Raw genomic sequence first — 17,131 nt, forward strand, 5'->3', positions numbered from 1 at the left:
AGGTTTCGTGCTAGGTTTTTTGAAGACTTCCTTCCCATCGAAGTTTGGGCCTGGGCTTTGGTTTAAAGCGGGCCGAAGCCCAAATCAGAAAGAGTAATTAAATAAAATCTAATTACGGAGTCTCCGGATTTGAAAAGGATCTTATGTGGTTCTAATAGGAAATAATCCGAATTATGTTGCAAAGGAGAGAGATTTTTGCACAAGTGAGATAAGATTTTCAAAATCCAGTTTAAAGATGCGCATTAACGAAGGGATCCCCGATCACTCAACTAAATTTCAAATGTATATCTCAGAAGATTTCTAAATGATTCCAAATCTCATTTCTTTTCGATCTATTTTTCACTTTATGATTGTCATTTTTTTTTCTTTATGTCATTGTTATTTAGTTTTCTTCACCATTCATGGCAAAGAAAACAACTTGTTTCACACTTGATCCGCAGTCGTTTACTTTTTCGACCAATATTTCATTTATTTAAATATTGAGGGAGAAAGCGAACTTGAGTGTATTTGAGGAAATTACTGAAAATCTTTAATGTAACTCATTAATATGCATTGAGAAAATTTTAATTAATAAATTCCTTTTTAGTTAGCATCTTTAGTAGATTGTATTCAATATGTGTTTGTAATCGTTCATCTTGATTTTCATTTAGTCTTTAGTTATAAGTCTCGTCTCTAATTACTTAGTTAACACAACTTAATGAGAATATCTCGTGGACTATATGAATAATATCCATGTGCATTCATTTAGGAATACAATTAATGACTGAATTATTTTTGTTAATGCGTGGTCCTTTTAGACCCCTAAAATAATATAGGCCTAAGAAGGCCCAACGAAGGTGAAGAAGACCAAGTCATTAAGCTTATAGCTAGCCATTAGAACCAAGGGAAGGAGGCTAGACCGCTATAGGCGACCGCTTACTGGTCTTGATTGACTATCAGTAAAGAAGCCCAACACCTATCATGAAACTATTTTCCAACCACTTGAAGAAAGTTGGCAAATTGACAACTTTATAGCATGAAGCCCTAAAGACAGGCCTACTCTGACATCGAATTTGGGCCGTGTGTTGGCCATCAGCGAGAGTAGAAGCCTATGAAGGGACAAAAAGGTTGTTAGACAAAACGCTCGGGTCGGTGTCTCTTTAGCTCCTCATGACCGAGCAAAGTGCTCAGTACACGTTTGCCCAGAAAAGTTTGCAACTAGCCCCTGAGTAGGTGTCACTTCACCTTCACGTGTCGACTGAGTAAGGAAGGACTAGCCAACAAGGCAAGGCTAGACATCTAGTTCATTTAATTATATAGCGGTGAAATACTGGAGAGTCCAAGACTTTTGGGGCTTATTGGAGGCCTATATAAGATGGACGATTTCCTCTTATAAGGGATCAAACCAAGAAAGAAGAGGAAATATTACACTATTACCTAGCACTTCTTTGTAACTCATATACAAAGCACTACGATGTTTGTAGCTCAACTTTAAGGGTGAACTACTTAGACCTTGTTGTCCATCACTTAAAAGTCTTTATCCCAAGTCGAAGGGTTAACTGAATTGGTCTTTTTTGACCTTTCAATTTTGAGCATTAACAGAATGCTGCCATATTTGAGAAGCACGTCTCGTGGTGAGTAGACATATACACTCTTAATATCATGACAAGCAGTAGAATGAAAGAGAGAGAGCTTTGTCCAATGGCCTCAAAGGGACTAACAGACGGAGAAAACGAGAAGATGAGATCAAGGTGATGGCCAAGCATTTTGTGGGATCACTCATCTCATTGAAGCATCACCGACACCAGATACGAGAGATAAAAAAAAAGCCAATAACATCCCAAATTGATGGGAGAATTAGAAACAGTTGTATTATTAGAGGAATGCTACACATCTAGTTCTTTTAATGCTAAGGCGATGAAGTACTTGAAAGCCTAGGACTTTTGGGGCTCATTGGAAGCATTAATAAGTGTGAGATCAAATCGTTTAGTTAATATAGGAATTTATGACTTTTTTTATTTTAGGCTATTTTTAAAGGAAATCAGTTTTGATATTGCCTAGAAATTACGCGTTGAATTCCCTACAAATAACAAAGTATCATTGTTCTCTCTTCACCTTTTGCATAACCCTAATACGCACTATTTCATCTTAGAGAAAACGGAGAGGCTTAAGGTTTGCTAGGTTTTGAAAGCAACTTTATGAAAGCTTTAGAAACCTTGAATTCACATTCATATATTATCATTCTTCGTGACCAAGTTGTGTGCATCTATTTGCTCATGAGGTGGACGTTGTGTGTGACGTGATCATCCGAATGAGTGCAAAGGAAGACGAAGTGCTGCACAACAAAAGTATTTGGTAAAGCTTCAAGTCTAGTAAGTATTTTGTCAAGTTGAGTCTTGTAAAAGTCTTATTCTTTAGTGGATTCTTTGATTTGTTGTGTGCCTTCTATTGTGTGCGTTGTGCAGGGTGTTGGAAATGTTGGCGATAATTAATATCAGTATATCATATTTTTATCACCACAATTTATTAAATAAAATAAACCAAATACGATAAAATACTTATCTTTTGTTGGTAGAGAACGCTCTTCGTCAATTCTTGATTAGAATAAGATTTTAGGTTGAGGCGTGTAGTCACTGTCCTTAAGAGTAGATTTCACCCCTTTAAGACAATGTCTCGGAGTAGCAGGTTATGGCGCCCTACCCTCCATGATATAATAGCCTATGATCCCTGTAAGTGTACACTCACAATACATGGATTGAGTGAACAACTCGCTTCTTTCCTTTGGTATGGAGGGAGTGAAGAATATAATAATGTTTTCAAGAATGGTGAATCAAAAAGATAGAAAAGAAAAGAAGAGGAGATGATTGTCTTTTTCTCCATTTTTCCAACAAAGAGATAACCAAGTATATAATAGAACTATCCCAAAGAGACGTTGGTCAATAAAGGAGAATTAATTCAAAGAGTATTATTATACTATAAAAGTGTAACGTTATTACCCCCAATGTTAGAATATAATGGAAGTATCAGTTTTTATTTTGGAAAGAAAACTGACATCAGGACATGGTAAGCTGCATAAGACCAATTGGCTAACTAACAATATTAGACTTAGTAGTATAATACCAACGTCCCAATTATTGAGAATAATGGCAACATTATTGGCTAGAATTTTAATTCAATAAATAAATGGATTTGAAGAAAAATGAATTGTAACAATGAGTATTGGTTTGTATTTTGAAATACCCTATAAAATTCTAACAATCCCCCATATATTTCAAAATACAAATCAAACCACTAGAAGGAATTTGAGTAACACAAGTTTAAAGAGGACAAGGAAATACCAAAGGAAAGTGAGAATCGAACGCATTAGAACTAGTGTCTTTTGGACTATGAAATAGCCTTAGGACGAGCTGGTCTTAACTCACAGAAATTTGGTGAATATTAAATTTTCTATGAACCAATATTTCTTTGCATGAATCATGGGATTGACCATCCACATTGAATCCTCGGAATTGATCATGCTCTAGCGGGTTGGCGCGAATAGGCCATGCGTCCACCTGGATACTCATAGGTGCTCTAGAGAACCTACCTAAGCTCATAAGGAGCAGCCACACTCCCACACTCAAATAGGTGAATCCATCAAGTATGCACTGCAGTCAAGCACACCATCTATATATAGGCTATAGTATTCATTAAGAACATAAGTTCAACCTCACACATTGCAGTAGTTGCACTATCTACACCATAGAGATAGACGTTCAACAAAGTTATTGACATAAATTGATAATGCATGCCTAATCAACAAGTGACTTGTTCTTACCCATATGAACTTACTTCATGGGATCTCCATTCACATAGGTTGGGTTACCATCACTCTTGATTGATGTTATAGGCACAAGTATCATCCCCCTTGATGTAACAATCATCACTAGCATTTAGCTTAGTGGATTTGTCAAAGGATATCCTAGATCCAATTCTGACCTCAAAATAATTATATCATATACATATGCATAAGTCATTCAGCTTATGCTCTTATAGCTATGATATCACAGATGATAAACCGGTTTATCCCTTCCACAAATAGTGGGATATCTCAAACCAAATAAATTGGTCTATTCCACAAAGGGATATCACAATGATAGACTCCAACAAAGTTGGTCTCTTCCATATAAAATGGGATATAACAAAGAGGTTATTAAGCCTCAAACAAATATCTTTTCCAATGATTATCAACTCATGTTCCAATCCAAAGTGAACCTGCCTATCTATTTAAGATATCTCTCCCAAGCATGACATCTCAACATAATATGGCAATTACATGTATAACATCACCATAAGCTGTTTAGTAAAAATTACCATCCATTTCTAATTAATATAAACTATATAGTACCTCAAAATATTTAGCATTCAAAATATACCTCTGCAATGGTCGATGAGAACTTTTCAGTACACCTGTCTAAATCCTTTACATCTCACCAACTGAGTGTTAGTATCATAGTGGCCACACTTAATTTTCATACCGAACTTGGTGAGAACAAAATTAGTTTCTAACGTATTCAAGATAAATCTAATGCCATGAACAAAATTTCAAGTATGTCAAAATTTATCCAGTATATCAGGTTCTCCTCCAACCCCCACAATTTTGAATATCCAAAAATTTACTACATCTAAAAGATGTATAGCAAAGCTCATTTATAATATTCATAATCACACGGTCAAAGCAACTAATTAATTCCTCCAAGCAAAATTGAGATGAAGAGTCCCCCACAGTTTAAAGTTGCTATAAAATTTATATGTCAATATTGTTTCTTAATTAAATTGTATTGACATTGTGGAAAACAATATAGCAGCCATAAAGATCAGTGAAGAAATGCGAATTAATCAATTTAAAATGTAACATGTCTTATTGTCACAACCCGTCCCGGAATTTTAATTCCGAGGACGTGAAGTTATGAAAATGCCCTTAAACAGGACTAAGGGGCGTAAAATATGTTGTAACTTGATGATTTGGGGATTGGGTAGGATCCCACCTCCCTCAAATCTCTCCCTCATTCCCGTACCTTGTCTCTCTCTCTCTCCTCCCTCACAAATCTCTCATTCACTCTCCGTTCTCTCTCTCTCCTTCGAACTCACACGGACCACCCACAAACCACCCTAAAACTATACCAACGAAGGATCTAAGACCACCATCGTACTCTTGAGGACCACACGAACACGATGGTACCAATTTCAGGTGAGTTTCACTTCGGAAAATATGGATTTCAATTTCACTGCGCGTGTGCACTGTTCATGCACACGCAAAACTTGATGTTTTTGGGATTTTGAAGCTTGTAGGAAGCTTGGTGAGGTCCTAAGGAAGCTCGGAGTGCTTCGTTTGAAGGATTTGGACGTCGGGATCATCGTGGTCAAAGTTGGCCGGAGCTTTCGAGGGGTTTTCCGGCGAATCCACGGCGAGTTAGGGGTCAAGGCAGGTATGGATGTGTTCGTCTCGTCGATACCTTCATTTTGATATATAGTACGTCGAAAATGGTTAAGAAATGAAGAAGTTATGACACTTTGAAGTTTACCCAGAAATTCCGGCAAAACACCCACCGCCGGCGAAACCAGTCCGGCGACGCGAGGAAGAAGACGCGCGCGTGGGCAGCACGTGAACAGGGCGCGTGGGGGCGCGTGAGAGCGCGTGAGAGCTCCAAATTGAGTTCTGAAAATTGTCACGCGTTCGTGACATCGTGTAGATCACCGTGGTATATTCATACACCCAAATTGAGCAACGTATGAGAAAGTTATGGACGAATGTTTGGTGTATGTGCGTTAAATAACGTCAAGTTGGTTACTGTTTGTATAGGTGAAAATTATACAGAAGAAGAATGTAACCAATCTAGGGGAGGCTCAGGGACCTACCAGACGTCGATGTGATCAGTGAGTGGGCAGTTATTTTTCAGTATATATATATATATACGTATGCTTGACGTATTTTCCAGAAAACGTATTTTAAAAGAAATACGAATTAAATATCCTGTCATATATGCATCATATTTTAATATGTGCATTACCATAATTATGCATACTGTTGCATGGTGCTGAGGAGGCCCAGGTAAGCTACATTTGAAATACATTTGATATACGTACGAAATACATTTGATATACGTATGAAATACATTTGGGGATACGATTGAAATATTATCATCACATGCATTAGTAGTGACATACATTTATATATGTGTATTTGGTGCTGTGGACGCACAGGTAAGTGCCAGGTAAGTGGTATTCATGTTGTTATGCAGTAGTAGTTTGAGATGTTTAGAGAGCTCATAATCTGCACCCCCGGTGTTAGTGCTCCCGCCCGAGGCCAGGGCACAGCCTTCACGTGTATGTTCACCAGCACCGCATGCTCGCCTTGGATCCAAGTTAGGTGCAAGCCTGTCGTACAGACCACATTAGGTGGTTCCGACTTGTAGGTGACCCGCGATTTATCGCACAGCTTCACGTGATCGTAGCACTAGAGTATATATATATTACACCCAGCCTGTCGTACAGACCACGTTAGGTGGTTCCGACTTGTGTGCAGATTCAGATATTGAGTTGAGATTGGAGCTCTATATGCAGCCGTACATGTCACGTTAGGTGACTCCCGGCTGCCAGATTATATGTTATTGTTATGAGTTATGCTTGAGCACTTACATTTATTATGAGATTCTGATGTGGCATATTCTCGAGCATGAATGGCATATTTTGGAGCATGTTTGGCATATTTGTACATACGTATATATGTTTATTTTCTGGGAAATTATACTTGTTTTACGGCGAGGGGTTACAAAGTTTTGAGAAGTGTTTGGATTTGGAAAAGAATTGTTTTGCTGACCCACTCAACTTTGTTTTGCACCCCTCCAGGTTTAAGATATCAGAGCTTGGTGGCTACGAGGAATCCAACGGTGTTCTGACAGAATGGCCAAAAATTAGGACTCACCTTTAGGTGTTTTATCTTAGAAATTGTATCTTTAAAGCTTCCGTACTGTGTAAATGGTTACGTCACTCTCACGTGACGGCCAGCATGCCCTCCTTCGGGACGGGGTGTGTCAGTTGGTATCAGAGCTTAAGTTTCAATCTTGGACATCTTGAGAAGTTCTAGTGAATTCTGTCAGAACTACACCGCCTCGTAGCAAACCACGTAGTTAGAGGAACTTAGTCTCCCTGATTTAGCTGTTAGGGGAAACTATTATTTTGGTGATTCAGTATATTATCAAAAAGGGACATTTTAAGATGGGTTATGAGTTGAATTTGAATCACCTTATGGAAAAATGATGAACCTGAGGGAGCAAAGTGATGGATTAACCAAATTGGAAAAGATGTTTTAGATTATGCAAGTCAAAGGAATCTTCCTTTTGACAGAAGGGTTGAGACGACTACCTGGTTTGAGTTATGAACTTGTATCCTGGTGGAAACAGGAGTATAACTCGTTGTCATCGAAGGAAACAGCCGATTGAGAACTGTTTAAGGACTTGTTTAAAGAAAAGAATTATTCCTTCGGCATCTTATGATGGTAGAAAGCAAGAGTTTGCAAATGTGAGACAAGGAAAGCTGACGATCAATGAGTATTATAGAAAGTTCTCAGACTTGCCTCGTCCCATTCGAATATTGCTGCTATTTTGATTGAAGTGTTATATTGTTTTAGGCTGGGTGGCATAAGGCAGTGGTATTTTGGGTGACCACTATCCATTGTAATTCTTACCAGGAATATACAAGATGTTGTTGAGCCTTGAGGACTCTGAGAACATGTTCAGCAAGAGTAAAGAAGAATGATAAAAGAATGGGAATCAAAAGAGGACGATAAAGTTAATGATTCGTCATATCAAGAATATAGAAAGATTCAAAGCTTCAAGAGAAGTGAAGCTAGAGCTAATTCTTCCAACTGAGGTTTTAATGCCATTGGTCAAAGTCAAAGTGATAGATTTACTGGAAATTCCAGATTCAGAGTCAAGGTGACTCGAGTAAGGGAAATGTACCTTGTGCAGCAGGTACAAGACTAAACACTTTGGAAAGTGTGGAATCAGTGAATGTGGTTGTATAGACAGAAGGGATATAAAGTTATGAATTGTCCCTAGAATTAGTTATTACCCGACAGTTTCCTTGATACCACCAATATCAGTTCAGCAGGTGTTTGGATCATTAGTTTGGGTTATATGAACTGTGGGTGTCAAGATGTTTGATAAGTTGAATGTTCAGCCGAACAGACCACGAAAGGTGGATCCGGCTGACACATGAGGAATTGATGAGTAAGTCGTACAGGTTACTATAGGTAACTCCGGCTAATATGCTAGCATAACTAGTTGAGCTAGAGAATCAGCCGTACAAGTCATTCTAGTTGACTCTGGCTGATGTATTTCGTATGATGAATGATGTTGCCAAAGAAAGTGATGATGGAGCATGATTGAGGTGTTTATATGTAATTATCCCTGTGTGGAGTAAGATGGAAATGTAACACCTTCAGGAATTGTTGCTTACTTATCGAGACAACGATGATTTATCAGTATTGCGGGCTGCAGACCGTAATATTAATAACTTATTCGTGGATTCGTTAAGCAAGTAAACCGGTAGGTTATCCTATGTTAGTATCGTACTTATTTAGAGTGCTCAGTAATAGTAGAGTATGTATTGTTGCTAGCTACTTTTGTTCCATTAGGTCGTAGATTTCGATGTTATTCTAGAGCATATTATGTTATTTACAGTGATGAGTTGCAGACCACGCGAAGTGGTACTGAATGTGTGCAAGATATATTACGTATATGAGTATATACTTTATTTCCGGGAAACCAATTATTTTCCATCGGTCTGGATGACTAGAGATTACTTTTGTAAGTATGCAAAGTGGAGTGAGGCAGACCGTTATTTATGCTGTGAGAGCAAAGAGATTATTATCAAAAGGCTGCCAAGGATATTTATCTCATGTGGTGCTAAGTGATGTCACTTCTAGTAGTGTGGAAGAAGTGGGAGTAGTCAAACATTTACCTGACGTTTTCCCTGAGAATTTACTTGGATTGCCGCCAGTTAAAGATGTAGAGTTCACTATGGATTTGTCTCCAGGTACAAACCATATATTATAGAATGTTGCCTTTTGAACTAAGAGAATTGGAAATTGGTTGATAAAGGTTTTTATTCAACCTAGTACATTACGTTGGGGGAACCCCAGTTTATTGGTGAGAAAGAAAATGGACGTTAAGGCTGTGCTTTGATTATAAGCAGTTGAATCGAGTAACAATTGAAAACCGTTATTCATAACCTCACATTGATGGTTGTTTGATCAGCTTCTAGGTGGTTGTATATTTTCTAAGTTTGATTTGAGGTCTGGATATTATTAGTTGAAGATTATCGGTGAGGATGCCCTTATGATAACTTTCAGGACTCGTTAAGGTCATTTCAAGTTTTGGTGATGCCATTCGGAGTGACGAATGCATCTACTACTTTATGAATTTGATGAATAAAGTATTCCAATGATATCTAGACCGATTTGTTGTTGTTGCTATTGAAAAGATTGATAAGACAAGAGCAAAGTATGCTAAACATCTTAAATCGGTATTGCAAAGATCGAGGGAACGTCGATTGTATGCTAAGTTTAGCAAATGCCAATGTTGGATGAATCAAGTAGCATTTTTGAGATATATTATATCTGCTTCAGGTATTCAAGTGAATTCATAAAAGGTAGCAGAAATTGAGAATTTAGAACAACCACGAATCGTGATTGGGATTCGGAGTTATCCTAGCTTAACAAGCTATCATGGACGGTTCGTGAAAGATTTTTCAGTCATTGCTTTGTCATTGACGAGATTGTTGAGAAAAGAGGTTATGTATGAGTGGGAAGGAAATTGTGAGCAAAGAATTCAACAACTGAAGTATTTCCTCACTCATGCACGTATTTTAGTATTCCCAGAAGATAGTGGTAATCATAAATTTTAGTGATGTTTCTTGAATGGTATGGGATGCATGTTGATGCAAATGTTAGGGTGATTACATACGTTTCACGACGAAAGGAACCTCATGAAATGAATATACCACGGTGATCTACACGACGTCACGAACGCGTGACAATTTTCAGAACTCAATTTGGAGCTCTCACGCGCCCCCACGCGCCCTGTTCACGCGCTGCCCACGCGCGCGTCTTCTTCCTCGCGTCGCCGGACTGGTTTCGTCGGCGGTGGGTGTTTTGCCGGAATTTCTGGGTAAACTTCAAAGTGTCATAACTTCTTCATTTCTTAACCATTTTCGACGTACTATATATCAAAATGAAGGTATCGACGAGACGAACACATCCATACCTGCCTTGACCCCTAACTCGCCGTGGATTCGCCGAAAAACCCCTCGAAAGCTCCGGCCAACTTTGACCACGATGATCCCGACGTCCAAATCCTTCAAACGAAGCACTCCGAGCTTCCTTAGGACCTCACCAAGCTTCCTACAAGCTTCAAAATCCCAAAAACATCAAGTTTTGCGTGTGCATGAACAGTGCACACGCGCAGTGAAATTGAAATCCATATTTTCCGAAGTGAAACTCACCTGAAATTGGTACCATCGTGTTCGTGTGGTCCTCAGGAGTACGATGGTGGTCTTAGATCCTTCGTTGGTATAGTTTTAGGGTGGTTTGTGGGTGGTCCGTGTGAGTTCGAAGGAGAGAGAGAGAACGGAGAGTGAATGAGAGATTTGTGAGGGAGGAGAGAGAGAGAGACAAGGTACGGGAATGAGGGAGAGATTTGAGGGAGGTGGGATCCTACCCAATCCCCAAATCATCAAGTTACAACATATTTTACGCCCCTTAGTCCTGTTTAAGGGCATTTTCATAACTTCACGTCCTCGGAATTAAAATTCCGGGACGGGTTGTGACAACCTTCCCTCCTTATAGAATTTCGTCCTCGAAATTCCAACAACCAACTTAATCATCTAAACTCATACAATAGCTTCGGATAAATCTCTCTCATCCGATTCTCCCACGTAATTTCTTCCACTGAATGCTTTCTTCACAAATTCTTTACCAATTACACTGTCTTAATTCTCAATACATTCTTTTTCCAATCCAAAGTCGTCCTTGGTTCCTCAACCAGTTTAATCCGGATTAATTCTCAATGGTTGCACAGTTTCCAAAGTAACGCCATAAGGACCATGAAATGTGTCGATTTTTGTTGATTTGTGGAAGAAATACTTCTGGATAGAGAAGATTCGATCACGAAAGAGTTTTGGTAGGCCCTGAAACTATGGATGAGTCTTCTCAAAGTATTCAGGTGATTAAGTTTAACCTGAGAGTAGCCAGGAATGGCAAAAGTGATTAAGAGTTGAACATGTCACTAATCGAATGTTTAACGTAGATGATCTTATAATTTTGAAGTTTTCACTTTAGAAAAGAATGATACGGCTTGGAAAGGAAAGCAAATTAAGTCCTAAGTACATCGGACCTTATGTGATCATCGAAGAGTAGGTGAAGTTGCTTGAATTACTTCCAGAGTTATTGTAAGAGCATGATGTGTTTCATGATTCAACATTTTTAGAAATTTCATCACGAAAAGAAATAGTGAGATTTGGAAAGGAGACAAAATAAGTCTTAAACACATCAGACCGTTTTTGATCACTAAAGGAATCGATGAAGTTGCATACAAGTGGTGATGTCTTCAGAATTTGCTAAGGTGCATAATGTATTATATTTTGATGCGTTGTCACTAGGTGGCAGATTCGTCACATGGAGTTCCGGTGCAACTATTGAGAATTAATCCGGATTAAACTGGTTGAGGAACCAAGGACGACTTTGGATTGGAAAAAGAATGTATTGAGAATTAAGACAGTGTAATTGGTAAAGAATTTGTGAAGAAAGCATTTAGTGGAAGAAATTACGTGGGAGAATCGGATGAGAGAGATTTATCCGAAGCTATTGTATGAGTTTAGATGATTAAGTTGGTTGTTGGAATTTCGGGGACGAAATTCTATAAGGAGGGAAGGTTGTCACAACCCGTCCCGGAATTTTAATTTCGAGGACGTGAAATTATGAAAATGCCCTTAAACAGGACTAAGGGGCGTAAAATATGTTGTAACTTGATGATTTGGGGATTGGGTAGGATCCCACCTCCCTCAAATCTCTCCCTCATTCCCGTACCTTGTCTCTCTCTCTCTCCTCCCTCACAAATCTCTCATTCATTCTCCGTTCTCTCTCTCTCCTTCGAACTCACACGGACCACCCACAAACCACCCTAAAACTATACCAACGAAGGATCTAAGACCACCATCGTACTCCTGAGGACCACACGAACACGATGGTACCAATTTCAGGTGAGTTTCACTTCGGAAAATATGGATTTCAATTTCACTGCGCGTGTGCACTGTTCATGCACACGCAAAACTTGATGTTTTTGGGATTTTGAAGCTTGTAGGAAGCTTGGTGAGGTCCTAAGGAAGCTCGGAGTGCTTCGTTTGAAGGATTTGGACGTCGGGATCATCGTGGTCAAAGTTGGCCGGAGCTTTCGAGGGGTTTTTCGGCGAATCCACGGCGAGTTAGGGGTCAAGACAGGTATGGATGTGTTCGTCTCGTCGATACCTTAATTTTGATATATAGTACGTCGAAAATGGTTAAGAAATGAAGAAGTTATGACACTTTGAAGTTTACCCAGAAATTCCGGCAAAACACCCACCGCCGGCGAAACCAGTCCGGCGACGCGAGGAAGAAGACGCGCGCGTGGGCAGCACGTGAACAGGGCGCGTGGGGGCGCGTGAGAGCTCCAAATTGAGTTCTGAAAATTGTCACGCGTTCGTGACGTCGTGTAGATCACCATGGTATATTCATACACCCAAATTGAGCAACGTATGAGAAAGTTATGGACGAACGTTTGGTGTATGTGCGTTAAATAACGTCAAGTTGGTTACTGTTTGTATAGGTGAAAATTATACAGAAGAAGAATGTAACCAATCTAGGGGAGGCTCAGGGACCTACCAGACGTCGATGTGATCAGTGAGTGGGCAGTTATTTTTCAGTATATATATATATATATACGTATGCTTGACGTATTTCCCAGAAAACGTATTTTAAAAGAAATACGAATTAAATATCCTGTCATATATGGATCATATTTTAATATGTGCATTACCATAATTATGCATACTGTTGCATGGTGCTGAGGAGGCCCAGGTAAGCTACATTTGAAATACATTTGATATACGTACGAAATACATTTGATATACGTATGAAATACATTTGGGGATACGATTGAAATACTATCATCACATGCATTAGTAGTGACATACATTTATATATGTGTATTTGGTGCTGTGGACGCACAGGTAAGTGCCAGGTAAGTGGTATTCATGTTGTTATGCAGTAGTAGTTTGAGATGTTTAGAGAGCTCATAATCTGCACCCCCGGTGTTAGTGCTCCCGCCCCAGGCCAGGGCATAGCCTTCACGTGTATGTTCACCAGCACCGCATGCTCGCCTTGGATCCAAGTTAGGTGCAAGCCTGTCGTACAGACCACATTAGGTGGTTCCGACTTGTAGGTGACCCGCGATTTATCGCACAGCTTCACGTGATCGTAGCACTAGAGTATATATATATTACACCCAGCCTGTCGTACAGACCACGTTAGGTGGTTCCGACTTGTGTGCAGATTCAGATATTGAGTTGAGATTGGAGCTCTATATGCAGCCGTACATGTCACGTTAGGTGACTCCCGGCTGCCAGATTATATGTTATTGTTATGAGTTATGCTTGAGCACTTACATTTATTATGAGATTCTGATGTGGCATATTCTCGAGCATGAATGGCATATTTTGGAGCATGTTTGGCATATTTGTACATACGTATATATGTTTATTTTCTGGAAAATTATACTTGTTTTACGGCGAGGGGTTACAAAGTTTTGAGAAGTGTTTGGATTTGGAAAAGAATTGTTTTGCTGACCCACTCAACTTTGTTTTGCACCCCTCCAGGTTTAAGATATCAGAGCTTGGTGGCTACGAGGAATCCAACGGTGTTCTGACAGAATGGCCAAAAATTAGGACTCACCTTTAGGTGTTTTATCTTAGAAATTGTATCTTTAAAGCTTCCGTATTGTGTAAATGGTTACGTCACTCTCACGTGACGGCCAGCATGCCCTCCTTCGGGACGGGGTGTGTCACTTATTCTCTTAGCCCCATTACTAGAAAATAAGAAAGAAGGAAGATTCAAATTAATTATATCAAGTGCATATGCATATGGTAAATAAATTTGTATTTAGCTTAAGCTATCATAACTAGGCTATCAATACACATAGACTTAGATAAACTTGATCTCCTTCGTAAAGGTTATACCCAGAATATAACTTTTCCAATGCCTTATGCTGAGATGTACCCCAACAGGTTGAAGAAATAAAAATAATAATTTGCAAGTATTAAACAGATATCTCATAAATATTATAGCAAGTTAACCATAAACACCCCACAAATTCATATTAATGAAATAACATTAGAATATAATCTCATGTCATAACATGTTGTAATTCTCATTCAATACATACTCACAAAATATATGAATATAATATTCACTTGAAAAATAATATTAATCAATATACTTAATTGGCATGAACTAATTAAAAATTTATAACCCCCACATTAAATCTCTTTAACCAAAATATTAAGCACTAATTAAGATGACATTTGCATTTTGTACAACTGTAACAAGCATCCAATTTTTCAAAATATTGAACAGAACCTATAAGTTTTCAATAGCTCATAAATTACCTTTACGAAGTAGAATGAGTTTGTCTACTTTAAAAAAATAAAAAAATAAAAACTTTTGATCCCAAGTTCGTTTAACCATGAGTAAAGTTAAAGACTGGAAAAAGTTTGTATAAATAGACTATTAACTATAATATCACTTAACAAATTGAATGGCTTAATAACAAGAAATTGAAAACTCCATTAATGGGCTAAAACTTTTCCCCAAAGCGTAAATCCAATCGAAGGCAGTTTCCCTTTTGTTACCAATGACGATTAGAAATTAAAATCATCCAAGAAATAAGAACATTAATTGATAAAACAGAATGGATAGGGACCTTCGTGAATTCTCATTTGAATTTAAAACTAGATTTATATTTCACATGAGTGTTAGGCATGCAAGATATGATGTCAAAGTAATGATCATGAAAATTTGAAGTATACCTGTTCAAGATATATATACATAATTTGTTAGCCAAAGACGCTATAAATACCAAGTATTCCAGGATGGACTTACTCCCTTATTTCTCACTTCAAACGGATGTTGTTGGCATCAGATCATGACTGCAAGCTAGGATCCTCTAGGTATCATTTTGGTTCTTAGCAGAAAGATTATAAGAAGAATAATATCTCCACCAAAAATTTCAATATCCAGAATGTTATTAATCACAACCAATTTTCATATCTTACAAATAGATAACAATGCCAAAAAAGGTTTTCCATATTTGATTCCTCTATCCCATTTATAATCACGAAGCCAATAAAATTATTATCGATTTCCTTCATAAAGCAAGCAATTAAATTTTTGATAAGCCCCACAATCTAGGCATACACAAATTTGACTACTAACCAACAAGTTTTACAAAACAAAATTGAAATATAGTGCAATTAAACCCCCACTGTTGTGGTCTATTTTATCTGACAAGGTTAAAGGGAGCCGGTGGTAGAGGGAGAGAGATTGAGAGAGATGTGTTTGTAGAATTGTAGGGGAATGTGTGTTGTTATCCCTCCTACATTGTGCCTTTATTTATAGTAGTAAAAGGAGAGAATATATTATTTCTTCCTCAAGTAATACAAGTTGTAATAGGAAAGGATAACTAGAATCAAGTCTAATCTAGGATTTATACAATCACACTTAAACTAGGAAAGTTTACAACACTCTCCCTTGAGCGTGTAAATACTCAATGTAGCTTTAGCATCATGCAAAAGTTGAGGAAGTCGACTCGTCGACACTGATTCTAAGGAACAACGCTTATTCTCAATAAGGTAGGAACTTGCATAAGTAGTAAGTCTCACTAAAAAACCCTAAGGCCATGGCAAAAACTCGAGTAGGGACAAAATCCATAGTCTAAGGAAAAATGCGTGAGAATTGCAAAGTCAAAAGAAACGTCTACGGGATGTCATCAGGGATATGACTAGCCCAATGTGGGTGCCTCGTTAAAACCTAGTTATGTAGCAAAAACCCAGTGGGAAAAATGCTCCTAATCGTAGGGAAAAAGATTACATTAAGATCAAGCAAGTATCTTCAAGATTCTCCCCCTGAGTTTGACAAAATTCCAAAGAGAAATAGTAAAGTTACAACTCAGAAAGTTTACGCATACCAATTCCATGAATTAACTTCTAAAATGTCGTCTTCAGCAGTGATTTGGTGAAAAGGTCGGCCAGATTATCTTGTGAACGGATTTACATGACTTCAATCTTCTGATGCACTTATTGTTGATGTGAAAAGAATAACTTCAACGCAATGTGATTGGTGTTGTCTCGTTTGATGTAACCTTTCTTGAGCTGTTCAATGCATGCTGCGTTGTCTTCAAAGATCACCGTCGGGACATCAACGACGAGATAAAGATTGCAAGAGCTTCGAATATAACCCGCAACTCCTCTCAACCAAAAGCATTCCCAAGTTGTTTCATCTATGGCAAGAATTTCAGCATGGTTAAACGAAGTGACAACTAAGGTTTGTTTAGTTGACCTCCAAGAGATTGCAGTGCCTCTAATGGTAAAGACATAACTCGTTTGGGAACGCACCTTGTGTGGAGGGTTTTAATTTGGAGTAGTATAAATAAGGCTTTTTAGCCATTAGGGTTCTGAACGCAACATGGAGAGAATTTAGCAAGCTTTGGAGAATTTCAGATTTTTTACCTACAAGGTGTTTTCATTCTTTTTTTTAGTTAATGATATTTTCTTTGATTTTTATTATGAATATGTGTAACTAATTCCTTTGCTAGGGTTAGGCCATGAACCTTAGCATGAATATGTAATTTTATTAATTTGCTTATGAATGGATGCATGCTTGCTTTGAATTATTAATCACTGCGAAACTATTTATATATTTTATTGATTGATTTAGACAAGTAATTTGATGCAATTTCTATTGGAACATCACCTTGAAATTGAGGAGGGCTTCTTGTGATTAGTAGTTGTAAGTTCACTTAAG

At 38.2% G+C, this 17,131-nt stretch overlaps 2 long non-coding RNA genes across 2 annotated transcripts; both read left to right on the forward strand.

Moving 5' to 3' along the window:
- Positions 1-4,889: 4,889 nt before the first annotated feature.
- Positions 4,890-5,649, forward strand: LOC148692900 (uncharacterized). Its single transcript, XR_015952936.1, has 3 exons — positions 4,890-5,209; positions 5,304-5,447; positions 5,548-5,649. It is a non-coding gene; the product is annotated as an uncharacterized LOC148692900 (long non-coding RNA).
- Positions 5,650-12,597: 6,948 nt separating this feature from the next.
- On the forward strand, positions 12,598-14,120 carry LOC137746698 (uncharacterized). Its single transcript, XR_015952981.1, has 3 exons — positions 12,598-12,780; positions 12,882-12,955; positions 13,930-14,120. It is a non-coding gene; the product is annotated as an uncharacterized LOC137746698 (long non-coding RNA).
- The last annotated feature ends 3,011 nt before the right edge of the window (positions 14,121-17,131 follow it).

The sequence above is a fragment of the Pyrus communis genome, chromosome 11 (genome assembly GCF_041283825.1).
Source record: "Pyrus communis isolate YQ-2024b chromosome 11, ASM4128382v1, whole genome shotgun sequence".
Taxonomy (NCBI): domain Eukaryota; kingdom Viridiplantae; phylum Streptophyta; class Magnoliopsida; order Rosales; family Rosaceae; genus Pyrus; species Pyrus communis.